At 37.1% G+C, this 21,534-nt stretch overlaps 1 protein-coding gene across 3 annotated transcripts in view; it reads right to left on the bottom strand.

Annotated features, from left to right (window-relative positions):
- Positions 1 to 21,534, bottom strand: part of DPH6 (diphthamine biosynthesis 6) — a 339,756-nt gene that overhangs the window by 40,398 nt on the left and 277,824 nt on the right. The window contains exon 11 of one of the 3 annotated variants that reach the window (XR_010342041.1): positions 15,181 to 15,302. The exons of the other annotated variants lie outside the window; for them this stretch is intronic. The gene's annotated coding sequence lies outside the window, so the exon portion shown is untranslated. Of the gene's footprint in view, positions 1 to 15,180; positions 15,303 to 21,534 lie in introns of those variants that run through there. 3 annotated transcript variants of the gene reach the window in all.

Here is a 21,534-nt window from a genome sequence, read left to right on the forward strand (position 1 = left end):
TATTTATAGTCATATGTCTTCTAATGCTCCTCTGACTGTGACTGTTTCTGAGTTTCCTGGTTTTGATGACCTTGACAGTTTTGAGTAGTACTAGTCATGTACTTTCTAGATTGTTCTTTGATTTGGATTTTTCTAATGTTTTTCTCATGGTTAAACCACAGTTAGAGATTTTTGGAAGGAAGACCACAAAGTGCCATTTGCATAAATGATATATTTTTATCTTTGAATGTTCTCAATGTATTCAATGTACTAAAATATATTTTTTTCTGTTTAGAAATAAAGGGCAAGTTATGTAAATAATCAGCAACAATCTGCAAAAGAGGCTATCTGTATATAATGGAAAGTGCTTCATTGCTAATTAGTAGTGTAGTAGATGTCAAGATCTGTGTTCACTCTGGGATTTAGCCATGTCTGGGCATGTCTGCAGGACTGTAGGGTGGGTCCACGAGGGATCCATTTACAAGAGATGAGGTCAAGAGCCAGGAGATGGAAATGGAAGAACATATATCCTAACCTAAGGGAAAGAGAGGTGTTTACTAGTTTAGTTCAGGGTCAATGTGCAAGTATATCAGATATGTATGTACATGTGCGTGTAGGAGGAATACTGGGGTTTGTAATGGTTTTGAATTTACCATTTCTGAATTTTAGGGCAAGAAATATGCAAAGAGAACATAGAGAAGACTAAAAAGAGTCTGTTGGTAAACATTAGATGCATTAATGACAGCTACTTGAGGACTGATGAAGAATAGTGGTGATTTGATCGTGACAAGGGAGTACTGGTGACTGAGGAAAAGAGTGGGTACCATTAGCATAAAATATAGTGTCTTTAATACTGGGCATTATAAGTGTCAATAGTGACATGGGCAGGCATCACCATAGAAAGATGACATTAGCATAGCATATCAGGAAAGGAGGAGAAAAATAGAAGATCCATAAATAGGCAAGTGTACTAGTTTTTTTGTGTTTATATAAGTTACTTCTTAGGAACATGTAACATCTTTGGGAAAAATTTATGGGACTGGGGTGTTCTCAGGGAGGGTAAAAAGTCTAGTTAGAGAAATACCACATCTGGTAATTGCTTACCTATAGGCCTAAACACAAGTTAGAGACAAAAGAAAGTCATTGGCCAGGCACGGTGGCTCACGCCTGTAATCCCAACACTTTGGGAAGCCGAGGCGGGCAGATCACAAGGTCAAGAGATCGAGACCAACTAGGCTAGCATGGTGAAACCCCATCTCTACTAAAAAATACAAAAAATTAGCTGGGTGCGCCTGTAGTTCCAGCTACTTGGGAGGCCGAGGCAGGAGAATTGCTTGAACCCAGGAGGCGGAGGTTGCAGTAGGCCGAGATCACGCCACTGCACTCCAGCCTGGTGCCTGGTGACAGAGTAAGACTCTGTCTCAAAAAAAAAGTAAGTTACTTACATTCTCTGAGTTTCCATACTCATAAATGGGAGATCCACCCTTCTTCAAAAGGTTGTTGATTGGAGTGACAGCAATGCTACTCAAAAAGTATAAAAATGAAAAAAATAATAAAATGTTGAGAGATTTGGTAGAGATGGTAGTGACTTGGAAAGTACAATTCTTTTTTTTTTTTTTTTTTTTTTTTGAGACAGAGTTTCACTCTTGTTGCCCAGGTTGGAGTGCAACGGCATGATCTCGGCTCACTGTAACCTCCACCTACCAGGTTCAGGTGATTCTTCTGCATCAGCCTCCCGAGTAGCTGGGATTACAGGCATGCGCCACCATGCCTTGCTAATTTTTGTATTTTTAGTAGAGACAGGGTTTTCCCATGTTGGTTATGCTGGTCTCGAACTCCTGACCACAGGTGATCCATGCCTTGGCCTCCCAAAGTGCTGGGATTACAGGCATGAGCCACCGCACCAGGCAGCAACCTCTTAAGTAGACTTGAAGGGTTATATGTAACTCAGATTCAAGAAATGTGGACTTTTTGTAGAGATGTAAGAGGCACTATAGGAGATAGAATCTTAGAAATGTTTGATGAGTACTGGAACTAAAGTCTTATTCTGGATTGAAGGCAATTAAAAGAACCTCAGCAGCAGTTGTTCAAGAATTCCATGCTAGTGCTTAAACCTCTCATGTGCATGTGTGTGTGTGTATGTGTGTGCGTGCATTTTCTTACTTCTTTTATCATTACAATGCAAAGTAAGCAATTCACCAGGAAAACTTTACCTATTGATTGAGTGGTGGTACTCTTAAACAATTTGAATAGTGTTATCCTTAGAAAATAAATGTAAGCAACAAAGGGAACTCTACTAAGTGGTGACTCAATCCACCATTCCATAGAACTTCTCTGTTAGAGTCTGGTTTCTCATGGACTTTAGCTTTCCTGTGGAACATCATGGTCCTTCTTATTTTATGACATCTTTTATCCATTCTTTTTACCATAGAGTGACCGGGTTCTGGTTGCAGGGGAGACTCAGCTCCCCTGAGGGGATGCTCTTCCAGGCTCTTGGTCTCTCACTCTCCCAAGAATGAGAAGGAGGACCCTGCCAGGTGTGATACACTCATAAAGTAAATGTTGGACCCCAAAGAGTTTTTGCAGAAAGTGATTTATTTAGGCAGAGAAAGAGAAAAAGGAGAAAGAAAAAAATAAGAGTGAAAGATTCCATGAGATTGTAGAAGGGGATCCATATATGGAATCAGAAGAGGTGTGGAAGAAGGAGACTTTTAACCCGGAACAACTCCCTCCCCCTTTAAGTTTCCAGGCCTATGAAAGGAGTTCCTTTAAACTTCCGCTGGAGTGATTGATCTTTGATTCTTTCCCACGCACGTGAAAATTTAAACAAAAACCTCTAATCCCTGATGGAGAGGCGGGGGAGGCATGGCACTGGGAAGTTCCTGTCCTTGAAACTATGCCCCCTTCTGGACCCGGGAAGAGAATACATTCCCCCAATAGCAGCCCAATATTGGACCAACCCTTATTTTCTTGGGCAAGGTGTTATTCTTGTTTTTAGTTTGCATGAAGACACTTGATAAAGCCATTGAATTATTTATGAAAAGACTGCCCTTGGGCCTTACTTGGGCAAAAGACCACAAATGGTGTGAGAGGTAGGGGTGGGGTCATATTACTGTACAAGGAATAGCCTAGAACTGTTTTTCACTAAAAGGAGAAGGATGGGACAGTTTCTCTTAGAAGAGAGAAAATGAACATTCAGACCTCCAGGATAGTCAAAAGTAATGTAAGACATGAAAAGAGGACACTTTCACTGTGACATTAGTTGGCTGTACAAATTCTAAACCAACGCTTTAAAATTTGCTCCTCAGTAAATCATCTAAATCTTTCATAAGGGAGGAAACTAAAATCTGGGGTAAATACTAGCTGTAGGTTAGAAAGCTCTTTAGCAACAGAGCTAGGCTTAGAGCTTAATGTCCTTTCTTCTATAGGCTGTCTCAGCAAGCTTACAGAAGAGTTAAGGTAGCAATAAACCTTTATCAAAATATGAACTCAATCTTTTTTGAAACATTCTCATTTTTTTTTTTTTTGCCAAGACTTGAACATTTATCCTTTATATAGTTTCCTAAGGACTCCACTGTTTTCACTAGCTGAAAACATGCTTTCTTTCATTTCCTCAATCCTTTCTCCTTCCCTTATATATTTATTTTACTGCCCCAGCATTCTATATGCATCTTCTCCTTAAGATTCCTACTATGGGCCAGGTACGGTGGCTCATGCCTATAATCCTAGCACTTTGGGAGGCTGAGGCAGGTGGATCATGAGGTCAGTAGTTCAAGACCAGTCTGACAAATATGGTGAAACCCCATCTCTACCAAAGATACAAAAATTAGCCGGACATGGTGACGTGCACCTGTAATCTCAGCTACTTGGGAGGCTGAGGCAGGAGAATTGCTTGAACCCAGGAGGAGGGGTTGCAGTGAGCTGAGAATTCGCCACTGCACTCCAACCTGGGTGACAGAGCAAGGCTTTATCTCAAAAAAATACACAAAAAGATTCCTACCATATGATCATCCCTTCCTTGCTTTCCCTTCTCGAATTCTATTAGGGGTATTCTAATCATATATCTGGAAAGGCAAACACAAGTCAATACTTACCACACTTTTCTTGAACCCTTGTAGGATAACTTAAAGAAGAGAAGGAATGGCTTAATTGTGAATTATTCAAAGTGAAGATTTTCCTACAAGTATGACTATACATGTACACTATACTTCCTACTGGGAGCAGCTGCTTTAAGACATACCCAATCACATAAAAAAGCATGCAATCCTGTCATTACTAGCAGTATTTATTCATCACAAGTAATATAAAATAGATAATAAGATTTCAATTATAAAGCACAGCTGCACAGCATCAGCTTCTGGAACATGCTCTACATCTCCTTTTCATATTTGAAATAGTGATTGTAACCAAATTTCAGGGAGTGGGAGAGGTTCAGCTCCCCCAAGAGGATGTTCTTTCAGGCTCTTGGTCTCTCACTCTCCCAAGGATGGGAGGGAGGACCCCTCGGGTGTGGTGCACTCGTAAAGTAAATATCAGACCCCAAAGAGTTTTGCAGAAAATTATTTAGGCAGAGGAAAAGAAAAAGGAGAGAGAAAAAGATGAGCGAGAGAGAAGCTTCTAAGGGATTGTGGAAGGGGATCCATATATGGAGCCCAAAGAGGTGTGGAAGAAGGGGACTTTTAACCTGGGAGGAATTCCCTCCCCCTTTAAATTTCCAGGCCTATGATAGGAATTCCTTTAAACTTCTGCTGGAGTGATTGATCTTTGATTCTTTCCCGTGCACGTGAAAATTTAAACAAAGACCTCCAATTCCCGGATGGAAAGGTGGAGGAGGCATGGCATTGGGAAGTTCTTGCCCTTGAAACTACACCCCCTTGTGGACCCGGGAAGAGAATACATTCCCTCAGTGATGACATTGACAATTTCAAACAAGTTAACAGAGATAAAGAAATATGTGATGTCGCAATGTTTACTACACAGAATGCAGTCAAGAACCTCAAAGTAAGCTCCTTCCCACCTTCCTCTCCAAAATAAAGCCACTGAGAAGCCAATCTAAGTTCTAAAAGAACCACATGCTTGAGCTCATACAATCTTAGCATAGTTTCTTAGTTGCTTCCTGAAAACTTATTTTACTTTAGTTATGGTCACACAAAGCTTCTTGTCTGGATTTTCTGCAGACAAGAACATGACAAATTGGAAAGAAGCAGAGAGGGAGTCACTAGACTCATCTCATGGATGATATCAAACAGTAGCCAGGGAGGATACATAAAACCGACATAAAGCAAGTGCAAACACTCAGAAATCCAAGCTGGAAAAAATAGTCCAACTAACCCCAATAATCTTTGGGAGAATTAGTACTTTAGAGTAAGTAATCAATGTTCATGTCACTACACATCTTTAAGAACAAATAAAATCAGGCACTCACACCTGTAATCCTACCACTTTGGGAGGCCAAGGTGGGCAGATCACAAGGTCAAGAGATCGAGACCATTCTGCAACATGGTGAAACCTCGTCTCTACTAAAAATACAAAAATTAGCTGGGTTGGGTAGCACCCACCTATAGTCCTAGCTACTTGGGAGGCTGATGCAGGAGAATCACTTGAACTTGGGAGGTGGAGGTTGCAGTCAGCCAAGATCACACCACTGCATTCCAGCCTGGTGACAGAGCATGACTCCATCTCAAAAAACAACAACAACAAAAAAAAAACAAATAAAATCTTCAAGAGATTCTTTTTTTAAAATTCAGGATAAAGCAAAATATATTTTAGAAGGATTTTATTTAAAATATTTAAATAATAATAAATTAAATAATTTATTATTTAATAATAAAGTAACATGAAATAAGTTTAATATTATCTAATAATATTAGATTGAATTATTAGATAATAAATTTTAGATAATAAACTTTATTAAATAAAATAAAATTTATTTACTAATAAAATATTAGTAATAAAATTAAAATTATAAATATTACTAATAAAATAAAATAAAATTTATTTACTAATAAAATATTAGATTTAATTATTAAAGTTTAATTATTAGATAATAATTATTAGATAATATTAAACTTAATCCTACAACTCACTTCAGCTCTGTTATAAATTCAGATACAAATTTTCATTTATTTTACCTAGTTTTTGTTATTGTTATTTCCTTCTTCCTTCTCTTGAAGATCTTTTCTCTGTGTTTTTTAGTTCAGGTTGAATTTAATTCTCTTGACATCTCAAAATTATTTGGCATAAACTTTACATATTGGTAGAAGTGCTTAGGTTAACCAATGTTGATGTCTCATGATGCAGTAGGAATGTAAATCTATAAAGTTAGTTTAAAAAAAAAAAGGCCGGACATGGTGACTCATGCCTGTAATCCCAACACTTTGGGAAGCAGAGGTGGGATGACTGCTTGAGCCCAGGAGTTTGAGACCAGCCTGGGCAACATAGCAGGACCTTGTCTCTACCAAAAATTAAAAAGCTAGCTATGTGTGGTGGCGTATGCTTGTAGTCCCTGCTGCCTCAGAGGCCAAGGTGGAAGGATGGCTTGAGCCCAGGAGGTTGAGGCTTCAGTTAGCCCTGATCTCACGACTGCACTCCAGCCTGCACAACAGAGCACACCCTCTCTTAAAAAACAAAAAACAAAAACAAAACAAAACAACAACAACAAAAACAAAAGAAAACTCTTTCTGTGAATTAGAAAAAAGATTGGAAATTTTAAGTTAGGGTGGTCCAAAACATAGATTAAAATAGTTTCACCTACAGCTACAGTAGTAAAGAGAAGTAACTACCACATATATAGCATCTATATTTCAAAGGTGATGGGGTGGAGACATACAAAAAAGGATCCTCATGACAACTACTGTGTATGGTCCTTGTACTTTCCTCTGTGTTTACTACTTTGGGAGTTTTCTTCAATACAATCAATGAATGTGCTAGAAGGACTACTCATAACTCAAGATTCTATGAGCCAATTAGTTTATATACAGTTATGCTTTTTTTTCCTATTTCATTAAGGAGTTAAATTACATTTATTACATGGTAGCCTCTAGAGCCTTTCTAGATTTCCTATCACAATTTTTCAAGAAATCGCCAAAGAGCTTAAAAATTAAGATAAACACATTTCATAAAAATTTCTAATTAATTCCAATAATCACTCAGACTACATTTAATTCATACTTACTAATTTGCCATAAATCTTTAAAAAATGTTTTCTAAGTGATTTTTAAAAAAAGATATCTTAATGAATAATCATTTAGGTAAGATTTTCTTTAGCTCCTAATTGTATAAACATCTTTATTTCTTGCCAGACTCTGTGGAGAGATCTTTACCAAAGTACCTTCTAGGAGTCAGCTGCTACATTATGACTATGCTTACATGTCTTAAAGTGAAAACTAAAGTGGGAGAATCATGCAAAATTTTGCCCTTACAAATAATTAGAAAATTAAATAAACTCAAATAATGAATATGCCTATAAAATATTTAAGACTGAAGGAATTATAATTTGATGTGAATAATTACATGCTGAAAGTAAGATCTCTATTTGACACCATGAAGAAAAAAAGATGTGAAAAGTTACTAATGAAGAGAAACCTCTCAATGAATTTTAATTCATTACTTTTGATAACTAAGGAAGACATTTTAATCATTAGTTTATCATAGAGCTACTAATAATAATACTCCATTTACATATCACGTTTCTTCCAGAGGTCTCAGACATTTTACAAACATCTCATTAATCTTCACAACCCTCCTGTGAGACTGTATACAGAGAAATATACAGGTATTAAATTAACTCCAGAAGATTTTTCCATATTTCCTCTGAATTCATAAGAGGATAATGCCAAAAATACTTGAAATGGAATATAACAAGAAAACATTTTAACACAATTCAATTTTTAATTTTTTTTAGAGACAGGGTCTCACTCTGTCACCTAGGCTGGTGTGCAGTGGCACAATCATAGCACACTGCAGTCTAGTCCTGGACTCAAGCAATCCTCCTGCCTCAGCCTCCTGTAGTCAGCTGGGATTACAGGCATCCACTACCACACTTGTCTAACTTTTTATTTTTTGTAGAGACAGAGTCTCACTATGTTGCCAAGAATGATCTCAAACTCCTAGGCTCAAGTAATCCTCCCACCTTGGCCTTCCAAATTGTTGGGATTAAAGCATGAGCCATTTTGCCTGGCCTCACAGTTTTTACTTTTTAAAGGGCCTTTTTTCTAGTCAGTGCTGACTTTTCACAAAGAAAATTCACTCATATGGATTCAAGCCTCGTTTTTGTTTTTATTCAAAGATTAAAAAAAGAACACAAGTATTTTAAAAAGTACTTCTTAGTTGCCCCAACTCTAAAGCAAGGAACAAAGAGCAAAATCTATCTTGGATGCTTTACTAAAACAAATAATAAAGTTTTGTTTGTTTTCTTTAGTACTAACTGCTCATTAGGAATTAGATTCCATTTGATATTTATTTCACCTAAATTTTTCTTTTTTCTACTATAGGCAATGCTACTCTTCCTCTTCATTATTTTCAAAGCTTTTCTCACAATAGCATTGTCTCTACCCTGACTTTACCCAACACATTAATATCTCTTCTATATTATCCTGTGGCCATGCTTAAACCATAATGAACTTTGTCTGATTCTTAGACCTCTCTTCTGAAAATACTGGTCTCCAAGTACTCTTTGAAAAACAAAAAAGTTTACTATTTTTAATTTTAATTGAAGTTAGTAAGGAAATTCCTTAAGTAGCTCTTGTATTTCCCAATCATGCTGCTGAATTTAGCCTAAGATTCAGCGAGTGGGAACCCAGTAGCAGTCAGGTGAAATGGCCTTTAAATAAACTATTAGTTTGGCACAACAAAGCATATCACACATGCTCATTTGTACATTTGTTCATTCAACAAACATTTACTGAGCTAGGTACTGAGAATACTGATAAACATGACATAGGACCATATTTGTATTCCCAATGTCAATATTGAGTGCAAGATGTTCTGAGAGAAGAAAGGTAGAGTGCCTAACTCTTTTGGTGGTCAAGGAAGACTTCACTGACGAGTGTCATTTGGCCTTCATAGGCAGATTATGAAGATAAATTGAAAAGCAGGGTTTGGAGAGTCTTGTTGAACATTCAGAAGGAAGTGACTGAAAGTATATTATACTCCAGTGTTCATAATTATTACTGAGAGAAACAGTTATGTCATTCTAGATTGGGCCATGCTGTCTAGAGTCCATACAGTGAAAAATAATCCATCTAGAAAAACAACCAAACAAAGTAGTGGTCAGAAAACACAATGTAATAGTACTGTGCTTTTACTATAAACATAGCAAAATGGCTTCAAATTAAATCTAGAATATAATGAGAATCAAATAAGATGTTTAATCTTAAAGTGCTTTGAAAGAAAAAGAAAGCACAGTATAAATGTAAGAAACCATTATTATGAAAAAGGAGTAAACTTTCAGCCCAGTCACAAAAAGCCAAAATCCTTCCTTTTGATAACCCCTAAATTACATTTTTCAGAATGTGTCTCTTTTTCTTGAAGGCATCCACAGTATTCCACATGATGTCTAAGTGTAGCCAGACTGAACTGACATTCTTTAGGCATTTCTTCAAAGAAAGGAATAAGATTTGACAGATTCCTTTGCACAGGGGGAAAAGGCATAGAAGGACAAGGTCTGGTGTGAATCTTAACATTGCTCTCTCCATCTGCAACAGAGTCCTCCTCTCTACTCTGTAATAATAGCTTCTGAAGGTGTTAGCACCCAGCAAGACATTTCTCTGTTTTAAAAAAAAATACCACAGCTTTTACTTTGGGATTTGAAACTAATCTATTGTGTTTAAAAAAAAAACACATACTAATCCCTGTATTATTTTAGACTTTAGTTTAGAAATACAAATTTTCACTACTTGACAGGTAAAATAATGGAACCAATGCAAAAAACATGTTTTAAAAAGTAAATTGACAAGTTAAAAAAAGTCTTTCCTTTATATTGCCATCATATGATAGTCATGGCACAACAGTGTTGTGAAGTAACATTAAAGTGGCACTGACTCAATGTAACAAAACACCTAAATTGCTTTGTTGATATTGAAGTGTATAGAGGGCTACTTCTACAGTCAAACAACTTAGTTTAGTTTTAACTAGTTAACTCTGAATATAAGTTCTCCAGGACACATGTAAGAACATGTTCCTTTTTTTTTTTAAGATCATGTTCTTTTACAAAAATACAAAAATGTTCTTTTACAAAAATACATTTTTGTAAAAGTATGTGTAATCTGAAAACATATATGGCAAAAGTAATTTCTACCTAAGAAGTAATCAGAAGCAACTTAATTATATAATTCCCAGGGCACAGGCTGCTATTCGGTAACAATTGGTATTGTAACAGCAAACTTACAGGAGTAGCCAATGGAGATGCTTATCATGCACTGTGAACCATGACATCCCAAATATGCTGCTTATCAGTCTATCAACTTTTAAAGTAGACAGTATATAAAAGAGGCAGTCATATATGGTATATAAAAACAGGGGGGTTATTATGGCAGGAGGGGAAAGGAAAGCATGATCAGATTAAGTGTTCAATTAGCTTAATTGGCTCTTATTGGCTTGGTAGGTATGACTAATAAAAAGTCAGTTAAGATATATAATATATGGCTACAGACTGTTAATCTCTGGCAAAACAGGGACTAAACTTTTAATTTATTTTAGTTCTGAACTAGTTAGAGTTTGCATTGTCAAGCAAGTAACATAAATTTAATATTGTAGCAGTCAGAATATGTTATGATTAGCCAATACTAGTTTGATAATGCTTGCTAAGTATTTTGAATATTACTCCTGGTTGGTATCAAATGTCTAAAGGAGGTAGAACAAGGTACATACTTCCATTATGATTTTAACAGTACCACATATACATAACTTAAAAATCAAAAGGTAAGTATTTAATTAATCAACCAATAATCAGTAATAATTGTTTTCTATTGTCTTTCTAGCTCTGTGTTTCTACAATACAATAGATACTACGCTAGGAGCTTTACTTGAAAGAAAGGAAAGACATGGTTCATGCATTCAGGGAGTTTATATAAATACATATATACCATAATACATAGTATTAATACATAAATAAAATGATTAGTGGACAATTAAGTGCAAAACTGAGTAAAATAATTATAAAAATCATAAAAATTTGGAGGCATTTATAATCACTGTGGGCAGCAATAGTAGAGTTCAATGAAGAGGCCGGTCATAAATTGGTCTTGAAAAAATGCAAGGATTTGGATACATGAACGATGGATAAAGAAAAAACATAATCCAAGAAGTGGAAATGTGGATGGATAGTATAAAGTGCAGTAAAAAACAAATAAAACTGAGAGCAATGACAAATAAGGCTGCCAAGGGCTTGCTTCCAAAGACCCTTGTAAACTGGTGAGTGGGCAGGGAGGAGCTGCTAATCAGATTGGGTGAGATGCCTTGATCGGGACTGGGCCATTTTTACTTATGTGTGCCAAAAGGTCACACACAAGGATGAATGCTCTTTGCTTCTTCTCTTCTACCACTGAAACTAGATCTGCAGCAAAACTGAGGCCTTCTTGGTTCAGCTAGCTCTCCTCTGCTGCCGATGCTATTTTTCTTTTACCCATCAGGAAAAGGGATAAGCTTTTTTCAAGGCAGGCTTTTATTCCTATTTCCTTACTGCCTATCTCTCTGTCTGTCTGTCTCTGTCTATCTTCCCCAGCCCTAGGAGCACTTAGCTTCCTGGGAGTTCTAATTATCTCAGGTTTGGTGACCTGTCTGTGGCAATATCTGGCCTTTGCCAGATGGAGAAACTATGTTTAGGCCTAAACTTCTAATTGTTCATCAGTTTTCTAGAAGAGTCTGAAGGTTTCAGACACTCTGTTAATGTTACATATAACCCAACTTTATTCATTTGCCATCACTTTTTGTGTATTATCTCCCTTGGGAACCTCATGAGGTTTATAGTAGAGAAAGGTATGAGGACTCTTGGGTTTCCTAGTCCAGTGCTCCAATAGGATCCTAGTGCTACTAATATAATCTAATAGAAGCCAGGCAAAACTGTTTTAATTTGCTGTGTAGTATATAAAAGAAAACTGAAGGAGTTTGAGCAAGAGTGTATCATTAATAAAATAAAATGGTGTAGTCATATTTGCAGCAAGAATGAGGAAGGTGGAAGATTGAAGCTAGGTAGAACAGACAGGAGGCAACTGCAGTAGTGCAGATATATGGTGGTAAGGATAGCAATGGTAGGAATGAAGGTGAAAATACAGGTCTGAGAGATATTACTAAGGAAAGAATGGGTGGCATATTTAATGCAGAGATGATGACAAAATATTCAAAGGTGATTTGGGATCTCCTGTTTTGGGAGACTATAAGATTTGTGATTTTGCAACTCTAAAAAGAACAATGGGAAAGAAGAGTCTTTACTTTTGCTGCTTTAAAAAATTTTTTTTAAGGGAAAGTAGAAAAAAATGAGTGAAGGTGAGGTGTTTACAGTATATCTTCTAATACTATATATTTTTGAAAACATAAGATTAAAAGGAAGTCAAACATGAAGTCATGTTACAGACCCTTAGGGACAGATGGGCTAGTTAATGGAAGGTATAAAAAGTAGGAAAAAAAAGGTATAAAAAGAACAAAGGGCCAGGAATTGGGCTTTGTTGAATTAACTACTGTTAGGGCACATGAGAAAGAGAATCAGACAGAAAGAACCAGGCTGGCAAGGTAGGAGGGCAGCCAGCAAAGACCATTAGTTGAAGGAGAATCAAATAGAATTAAGATAAAGAATATTAAATAGCTTTCATGTAAAATAATGCCAAGATGAATGTTTCCAACATGAAAATCACCTTTTTAATTATGTAAGTCTCTGAAAAAAATCATTATATTGATTGACAGCTCATTTACAATAACTCCTCAATATCAATCCCCAAGTTTTTTGCTGCTGTTCAGACTTATCCCCTGGTATCCTATAAAAATAGAAAACATATTATGAGTACTACCTAAATAAATTATTTCATATGTTGGAAGACTATTAGTTTTTCTTAAAGTCATTCCTAAGTTAAATAATTCCAGTTCCTTAAAATCTAAAATATCTACTCTTTTTTTTCCTTCTTCACTGTTTTCTTATGAACTTTCCAAAATTTAGTAGTTATTGCTTATTCTTAGGACAAAATATCTGATTATATGGTCTGATTAAATATCTCTAAGAGTACGGAGAACTCAATGCAACCCCAGAAACTCTTGAACACAATGAGATGTTTAGACTTACATACGGATTTTAGTCAGTAAGGATAAATCTATTTCAGTGAATTTCAGGACTTCATTTTATGCACTCTTTATTTTTTTTCACATTGTTAAGGGTGTGTTTCTCAACGCTGAACATCAGCTGAAATGTAAGATGCAATCCATGGAGTTGCAAGTACCGTCTGTTAGCAATCAAAAGAATAGTATCTATTGGCAAAGTAAGAAATAAAAAAGAAAAACAAAAAGAAAGAATGGAAATTAAAGATTACTTGCTACAGTCTTTAGTCCATGTTGCGTTGAAGTGGAAAATGATTTTCAGAGAAACAATATTATGAATGGAATGCATCGATTCTGCTAATCTTGTCAGCTATTTTGTTATCTGTATTGTAATTTAAAGGTGAGAGAATTTCAATGGTAAATAGAAATATGTGGGCTTTGGTTCTCAAATGTTGGATACAAGTATGTAGGATCATTTTTTCCAGCCTTCACAAATTGTGCCTCAAGTAGTATTCTGATAATGTAGTTACAGTGATTTTTCAATAGTTATTTCTACAGTTTTGGGATTGGGTTAATGTATTTGGTCTACTTTAGTGGAGGCTTTGTCTAGTTTACTTCTTTAAGGGCATCTAGAAAAAAACTAAGTTATTTCCCTAATACACTCTAATATCTTGAAATACCAAATGTTCCTTCAAAATGCTCTTGTGTATGTAGGGAATGACAACTTCCTAGAAGGATCTAGTCTACTATGTATTTTTATTATGGTAATATTCTCCTAAGAAGGAAATGAAAAGAAAGCCAATTGTTGAGCTTCTAACACAGACAAGATACTTGGATACATTTTTATTTAATTCTCATAGCAGTTTTATGATGTAAAAATCCTCTGATCCTTTTAATTTCATAGTTCAGTACACAAGTGCAGAGAAGTTGAGTAACTTGCCAAGGATCACAAAGCTTGTAAACTGATGGGAGCTGAAGCCAAGACCATCTACCTACAAACTTCATGTTTTCAGTTACTGGTCTAATCAGATAGGAGTTAGAATTGAGGTGGGGTATAAATATGTCTAGAAAACCACTGACTGCCAAACATAAGGCTTCCCTACAAAAGGGTTAGTTCAGCCAAACTTCTTTCATATTATGAAATTAACTAACCCTTATCCCAAAAAGCTGCAGTGCTGCCCAAACCTCTTACAGTTCCCTTAGGAATAGAAGGATTAAATAAAAGGTCAATTGAGTTAAACAAATGAACAAACGAACAAACAAACAAAGAGGCATTATTCACCTTTTCTGACTTTCATTCTCCCCACCCCCCATCCCCCACCCCCAACTGAGTAGCTTTCATTTCATAACTTGAAGAAAAGGAATATGAAAATATATTCTTTGCAAACATTTCCTCAGGGCAAGAAGAAAAAACAAACATTTGACAAAAAACACCCATATCAATTAAAGTTGTTTCAAAGGAAAGCATCTGAATCAAGGTGCCGTCTCCGGGGAGAATAACAGGATAACAAGATGAATAAGCACAAACAGAACATGATTCACCCATTTTGGCAGTTAAAGTTACACATATAGAGTAAAGGCAGAGTAATACATAGTGACCACTCAAGTATTCACTTCTTCAATGAATATTGTCAGGCGCTAGGCAGGGCAAAACTGACCCGTGATGGTGGAAGAATTCTGTTTCTCAGACATACAGGATGGGCACTGAGAATTGTAACATGGAATCTCTGGAGCTGAGGACCAGGCATGTTATTCCCATGGCCTTAAGAATCAGAGAAAGCTATGCTGCAAGGTAGAGCAAACACCCAGATAGAAACGGAGATGACAGAAGGGAGTCCTGTTGGCTCCAGTGGGACAGTTTAGCTCAGTATCCAAGGACATGAACTCTATAACCAGAAAACCGTGTTTAAACTTGGCTTCATCATTTATAAACTATGTAACCTCAGACAAGTTACTTACTTAATATTTTCTGCTTTCTTGTCCTTATTCATGAAATGGTGGTAAAATAGTATCTATTTTGTAGGATCTTTGTGAACATTAAAGACAATGCAGTTCACCTTCTGTATCCATGGATTCTGCATCTGTGGATTCAACCAACCACAGATCAAAAATATTTTTAAAAATCAGTAAAAATAACAATACAATAAAAAACAAGACAAAAAAATAGAGTATAACAAATATTTACATTGTATTAGGTATTACAATTAATCTAGAGATGATTTAAAGTATACAAGAGGATGCATATAGGTTCTATGCAGACACTATGGCCATTTAATATAAGGGACTTGAGTTCATCTGTGAATTTTGGTGTCCATGGGAGTCCTATATGCTATCTCTCATGGACACTAAAAAATGACTTTACATCTAAAGTGCTTCTAATATGGCATAGCATCTAGGAAGCATGATATTATGGACTGAATTGTGTCCTTCCTGATATTGTTTGGATGTTTGTGCCTTGAAATCTCATGTTGAAATGTAATCCCCAGTGTTCAAGGTGGGGCCAAACACCCATGGTGTTTGGGTCATGGGGGTGGATCCCTCATGAATAGCTTGGAACCTCACAATAAGAAGTGACTTCATACTCTGAGTTCATGTGAGATCTGATTGTTTAAAAGAATGTGGGGCCTGGCGCAGTGGCTCATGCCTGTAATCCTAGCACTTTGGGATGACAAGGTGGGTGGATCACCTGAGGTCAGGAGTTCGAGACCAGCCTGGCCAACATGGTGAAACCTCATCTCTACTAAAAATACAAAAATTAGCTGAGCGTGGTCGTGCACGCCTGTAATCTCAGCTACTTGGGAGGCTGAGGTAGGAGAATCGCTTGAACCCAGGAGGTGGAGGTTGCAGTGGGCTGAGATTGCCCCACTGTACTCCAGCCTGAATGACAGAGCAAGACTCCATCTCAAAAAAAAGGGGGGTACCTCACCCCCATGGCTCCCTCTATTGCTCCCATGTGATACACCAGCTCCCCTTTGCCTTTTGCCATGACTGTTAAGCTTCCTGAGGCCTCATCACAAGCTGAGCAGATGCCAGCACCATGCTTTCGGTAGAGCCTACAGAACCATGAGACAATTAAACCTCTGTTCTTTATAAATTATACAGCCTAGGGTATTTCTTAAAATTAAAAAAAAATTTTTTTTTATTTCCATAGGTTATTGGGGAAAAGGTGGTGTTTGGTTACATGAGTAAGATCTTTAGTGGTGATTTGTGAGATTTTGGTGCACCCATCAGCCGAGCAGTATATACTGCACCCAATTTGTAGTCTTTTATCCCTCACCCCTTTCCTACCCTTTCCCCTGAGTCCCCAAAGTCCATTGTATTATTCTTATGCCTTTGTATCCTCATAGCTTAGCTTCCACTTATCAGTGAGAACATACAATATTTGGTTTTCCATTCCTGAGTTACTTGACTTAGAACAAAGACAAATTGTCTCTGTTTGCAGATGACATGATTGTATATTTAGAAAACCCCTTCGTCACAGCCCCCAAAATCCTTAAGCTGATAAGCAACTTCAGCAAAGTCTCAGGATACAAAATCAGTGTGCAAAAATCACAAGCATTCCTATACACCAACAACAGACAAGCAGAGAGCCAAATCCTGAGTGAACTCCCATTCACAATTGCTACAAAGAGAATAAAATACATAGGAATACAACTTACAAGGTATGCGAAAGACCTCTTCAAGAAGAACTACAAACCACTGCTCAAGGAAATAAGAGAAGACACAAACAAATGGAAAAACATTCCATGTTCATGGATAGGAAGAATCAATATTGTGAAAATGGCCATACTGCCCAAAGTAATTTATAGATTCAATGCTACCCCCATCAAGCTACCATGACTTTCTTTGCAGAAACAGAAAAAACTACTTTAAATTTCATATGGAACCAAAAGAGAGCCCATATAGCCAAGACAATCCTAACCAAAAAGAACAAAGCTAGAGGCATCACACTACCTGACTTCAAACTATACTACAAGGCTACAGTAACAAAACGGCATGGTACTAGTACCAAAACAGATATATAGACCAATGGAACAGAATAGAGACCTCAGAAATAACACCACAACTCTACAACTGTCTGATCTTCAACAAGCCTGACAAAAACAAGCAGTGAAGAATGGATTTCCTATTTAATAAATGGAGCTGGGAAAACTGGCTAGCCAGATGCAGAAAACAGAAACTGGACTACTTCCTTACACTGTATACAAAAATTAACTCAAGATGGATTAAAGACTTTAAATGTAAAACCAAAAACTAGGAAACCCTAGAAGAAAACCTAGGCAATACCATTCAGGACATAGGCATGGGAAAAGACTTCATGACTAAAACACCGAAAGCAATGGCAACAAAAGCCAAAATTGGCAAATAGAATCTAATTAAATTTAAGAGCCTCTGCATAGCAAAAGAAACTCTCATTAGAGTGAGCAGGCAACCTATAGAATAGGAGAAAATTTTTGCAATCTATCTATCTAACAAACAGCTAACATCCAGAATCTACAAAGAACTTAAATAAATTTACAAGAAAAAAACAAACCCATCAAAAAGTGAGCGAAGAATACGAGCAGACACTTCTCAAAAGAAGACATTTATGTCGCCAAAAAACATATGAAAATAAGCTCATCATCACTGGTCATTAGCAAAAGGTAAATCAAAACCACATTGAGATACCATCTCATGCCAATTCGAATGGTGATCATTAAAAAATCTGGAGACAACAGATGCTGGCAAGGCTGTAGAGAAACAGGATGGCTTTTACACTGTTGCTGGGAATGTAAATTAGTTCAACCATTGTGGAAGACAGTGTGGCGATACCTCAAGGATCTAGAACTAGAAATACCATTTGACTCGCAATCCCATTACTTGGTATATACCCAAAGGATTATAAATCATTCTACTATAAAGACACATGCACATGTCTGTTTATTGCAGCACTATTTGCAATAGTAAAGACTTGGAACCAACCCAAATGCCCATCAATGATAGACTGGATAAAGAAAATGTGGCATATATACACCATGAAATACTATATAAAAAATAATGAGTTCATGTCTTTTGCAGGGACATGAATGAAGCTGGAGGCCATCATTCTCAGCAAAGTAACACAGGAACAGAAAACCAAACACTGCTTTTTCTCACTCATAAGTGGGAGCTGAAGAATGAGAACACATGGACACAGGGAGGGAAACATCACACACTGGGGTCTGTCAGGGGTGGGGAGCAAGGAGAGGGAGAGCATTAGGACAGATACCTAATGCATGTGGGACTTAAAACCTAGATGTGGGTTGATAAGTGCAGCAAACCACCGTGGCAAATGTATGCCTAGATAACAAACCTGCACGTTCTGTACATGTATCCCAGAACTTAAAGTAAAACAATAACAATAGTATCCTGTCTCATTCAGGTGACTGCAAATGCCATTAATTTATTTCTTTTTATGGTTGAGTTGTATTCCATTGTAGATATATACCACAGTTTCTTTATCTACTTGTTGATTGATGGCCATTTGGGTTAGTTCCACATTTTTGCAGTTGCTAATTGTGCTGCTATAAACATGCATGTGCAAGCATCTTTTTTGAATAATGACTTCTTTCTGTGTAGATACATAGTAGTGGGACTGCTGATCAAATGGTAGTTCTACTTTCAGTTCTTTAAGGAATATCCACAGTTTTCCATAGTGTTTGTACTAGTTTACATTCCCACCAGCAGTGTAGAAGTGTTCCTTGCTCACTGTATCCAGGCCAATAACTATTTTTAAAAATTTTGTAGTTAAGGCCATTCTTGTAGGACTAAGGTGGTTCTGATTTGCATTTCTCTGATCATTAGTGATGTTGAGCATTTTTTCAATCATTGGGCATCTGTTTATCTTCTTTTGAGAACTGTCTATTCATGTCCTTAGCCCAATTTTTGATGGGATTGTTTTTTCTTGCTAACTTGAGTTCATTGTAGATTCTGGATACTAGTCCTTTGTCAGATGTACAGACTGTGAAGATTTTCACCCACTCTGTGGGTTGTCTGTTTATTCTGCTGAATGTTCCTTTTGCTGTGCAAATGCTCTTTAGTTTTATTAAGTACCAGCTATTCATCTTTGTTTGTATTGCATTTGCTTTTGAGTTCTTGTTTATGAAATCCTTTCCTAAGCCAATGTCTAGAAAGGTTTTTCTGATGTTATCTTCTAGATTTTTTATAGTTTCAAGTCTTAAGTCCTTTCCATCTTGTGTTAATTTTTTGGGTAAGGTGAGAGATGAGAATTCAGTTTCATTCTTCTAAATGTGGCTAGCCAATTATCCCAGCACTATTTATTGAATAGGGTGTCCTTTCTCCACTTATATGCTTTTGTTTGCTTTGTCAAAGATCAGTTGGTTGTATTTGGATATATTTCTGGGTTCTCTATTCTGTTCCATTGGTCTATGTGCCTATTTTTACACCAGTACCATGCTGTTCTGGTGAGTATGGCCTTATAGTACACTTTGAAATCAGGTAATGTGATGCCTCCAGATTTGTTCTTTTTGCTTAGACTTGCTTTGGCTATGTGGGCTTTTTTGGTTCCATATGAATTTTTGGATTGTTTTTTATAGTTCTATGAAGAATGATTACAGTATTTTGATGGGAATTTCATTGAATTTGTAGAATGCTTTTGGCAGTATGGTCATTTTCACAATGTTGATTCTACCCATCTATGAGTATGGGATATGTTTCCATTTGTTTGTAGTCATTTATGATTTCTTTCGGCAGTGTTTTGTAGTTTTCCTTGTAGAGGTCTTTCACCTCCTTTGTTATGTATATTCCTAAGTATTTTTTTTTCAGCTATTTTAAAGGGGTTGAATTCTTGATTTGATTCTCAGCACTGTTGGTATATAGGAGGGTTACTAAATTGTATACATGAATTTTGTATCTGGAAACTTTGCTGACTTCTTCTATCAGTTCCAGGAGTTTTTTTGGAGGAGTCTTTAGGGTTTTCTAGGTATACAATCATATCATCAGCAAACAGCATCAGTTTGACTTCCTCTTTACTGATTTGGACACCTTTTACTTCCCTCTCTTGTCTGATTGCTCTCCAGCCTTAAGTATTTCTTTATAGTAAAGAAAGAACTGACTAATACTGAAAATTGTTACCAGGAGAGGAGTATTCTTATAAAGATACCTGAAAATGTGGAAGGGTTTTAGAACTGGGTAACAGGCAGAAATGCAAGAGTCTAGAGGTCTGAAAATAAGACAGGAAGATGAAGGAAAGTTTGGAATTTCTTAGAATCTAGTTAAATGGTTATGACCAGAATGTTGATAGAGATATGGACAGTGAAGTCCAGGCTGAAGAGCTCTCAGATGGAAATAAAGATGTCATTGGGAACTATAGCAAAGGTTATCCCTGTTGTGCTGCTGCAAAGAACTTGGCTGAATTGTGTTCATGTCCTAGGAAGCTGTGGAAGTTTGAACTTAAGAATTATCACCTAGAGTATCTGGCAGAATAAATTTCTAGGCAGCAAAGTGTTCAAGATATGGCCTGGTTGCTTCTAACAGTCTATCATCAGATACAGGAGCAAAGAAATGACTTAAAGGTGGAAATCATATTTAAACGGGAAACAGAGCATAAAAGTTTGACAAATTTGCAGCCTTGCACATTATAAAGAAGAAATACAAGCAAGTTGTGGAGTAACCACTTGCCAAAGAGACTAGCATAACCAAAAGGGAACCCAATGCTAATATCCAAGACAATGGGAAAAGTGGCCTTGAAGGCATTTCAGAAATCTCTGAGGCAGCCCTTTCTATCACAGGCCCAGAGGTCTAGAAAGAAAGAATGGTTTCAGGGACCAGGCCAAGAACACTGCTGCCCTGCTCAGCCTTGGGACGCTACTCCCTGTAACTAACTTGCTCCAGCTCCAGATGTGGCTCAAAAGCCCCAGGTACATCTCCAGCTGCCACTTTGGAGAGTGCAAGTCATAAGCCTTGGCAGCTTCCATGTGGCGTTAAGACTGGGGCTGCACAGAATGCAAAAGTGAAGGAGGCTTGGCAGCTTCCATATAGATTTTGGATAATGTATAGGAAAGCCTAGATGCCTGAGCAGAAGCCTGATGCAGATGTAGAGCCCCGACAGAGAAGCTCTACCAGTAGGGCAGCATCAAGGGGACATGTGAGGTTGCAGACCCCATACAGAGTATCCACCAGGGCATTGCCTAGTGGAGCTGTGAGAAGGGGACCACTGCCCTCCAAGCCAAAGAATGGTAGAAGCAGCAGCAGCTTGCATACTTAGTCTGGAGAAGCACAGGCACTGGACTCCAATCCATCAGAGCAGCCCTGTAGACTGTATCCAGCAAAGAT

Source organism: Aotus nancymaae, unplaced genomic scaffold, assembly GCF_030222135.1.
Source record: "Aotus nancymaae isolate 86718 unplaced genomic scaffold, 86718_ANA_hifiasm-v0.15.2.pri h1tg000011l, whole genome shotgun sequence".
In the NCBI taxonomy this organism is placed as follows: domain Eukaryota; kingdom Metazoa; phylum Chordata; class Mammalia; order Primates; family Aotidae; genus Aotus; species Aotus nancymaae.